Here is a 1,948-nt window from a genome sequence, read left to right on the forward strand (position 1 = left end):
CCTAGTGTCTGGAAGAACAACAGAGCTAGTCAATATTAAATTGATGAATAAAATGGGAAATATCTTTATTATCCAACTTTTCAACTGCAAAGGTCTAGTGTCCCACACTTCTCAATAGCGAACAGAAAAAGAAAAATATAATTACAAAATAATACAACTACCCAAAATGGTAAAAGGAAAAGATTTAACAAAAAGCCTTGCTAAGGGCTTATATGGAAAACCAGTTGTAGATAATATACTTAACAATCTTGCTTTCAATGTTGAAACAGTTTTTCAACTGGCCAGGTTTTGGGAAAAATCACCTTTCACTTTTCATTAAAGTCACAGAATTCATTTGCAACTCGGTAAGGGAGCAACGCCTATGCATCTGTTTCCTTTGCATGTTTCTTTTATTTTACTATCAAAGCTGTGTAATTTATAGGAAGTCAATTTGGTTTCCTTACATAGAAACAAGAAGTTACAAATTTCAGGGGTATTTTTTAGGGGTACCGGAAGTTCATAATTTTACTTCAGGTTTAAGAAAAAGAATTGCTTAATTAAGATTAACATTTGTAACTCTTATTAGTGTAAGAAAATCCTAACATAAAATATAGGTCAAAGTAGCAAGTAACTGAATTAATTCTAAAGAAGATAAAATAAGAACATGGGCGCCTGGGTGGCTCAGTGGGTTAAGCCTCTACCTTTGGCTCAGGTCATGATCTCAGGGTCCCGGGATGGAGCCCCACGTTGGGCTCTCCGCTCAGCGGGGGGCCTGCTTCCCCGCCACCACCACCCGCCTGCCTCTCTGCCTACTTGTGATCTCCCTCTGTGTCAAATAAAGAAATAAAATCTTAAAAAAAAAAAAGAACATTAGCAAAGAGTATAAATATAGAATTCAAGGTGCCTGTGAAGCAAAAAATATTTTTCTTAAAATGGTTGTGTCTATAAGAGTCTTGAGTGGCCTGGGATTGTAAAATTCTTATAGTGACAGCAAGATCACCTGTATGTCATGACTATAGTGAAATCGGTGTCTCCTGTCACAGCTCTGTGACTTGACTAATATCATTTGGCTATTCCTAACGTATTTAAATCTACTTTTCTGTTGTCTTATACCTGAATAGTCCTTGAATAGATCTATCCAGCGGGGGAATAACATAAAACCAGGTTGAAATGTCTCATTAGAAAAGAATATACAACTCTACAAAGGTTTTTGTTGTTAGTATTTCACCTTAAACTTTCTGTCAGGATCAACAATGACCCTCATTTTGCAAAACCAATGACCCATTCTCTCTGTTTTCATACATTTAACGCTCCAGCAGCTTATGACCCTGTAGATTTCTCTTTTTTTCCCTTCCTCCCTTGCCCTTCCCTCTCTGGCTACCTCTCCCTACTCACCCCCCAAACCCCTCTCCTCCTCTCCTTCATTTTATCTATTTGGCCTGCATGAGACTCTCTCCAACTTACTGAACATCCCTTCTGTCTCTTCTGCAGAACCTTTTCTATCCTCTTTTATTTTTTTATAATACTCTATATACATCAGCTTCTTAGGTGACCCCATCTAGCCCCTTGGCGTTAATGCTATCCAGTTCTCATAACCTATGATCTCTTTGCCACATTCCATACTTGTCTATCAACTGTTTATTCAACCTATTTCAATAACTAATAGTCACCTTGAACTTAAAATGTTCAAAACTAATCTTCATACCAAACGATTCTCCAGTTTTTCATCTCAATTAATGGTATTTTCATCCCAGTACCTGAACCTAAAAATACAGAGTCATCCCTGTCTCTTTTTTCTTTTCCTTAAACACTACATTGAACTTTCCTATGAGTCTTTGGGTTCTTCTTTCATACATCCAAAATCCACCTCCCCTGCTATCACTGCATTTCAAGCTAACGCAAACTCTTGTCTGCCAAAAAGGTTTTAATTGGGATCTTTTGACCTTGCAGAAATTGCAAAGCAATCCTT

The sequence above is a fragment of the Mustela nigripes genome, chromosome 6 (genome assembly GCF_022355385.1).
Source record: "Mustela nigripes isolate SB6536 chromosome 6, MUSNIG.SB6536, whole genome shotgun sequence".
Lineage (NCBI taxonomy): Eukaryota > Metazoa > Chordata > Mammalia > Carnivora > Mustelidae > Mustela > Mustela nigripes.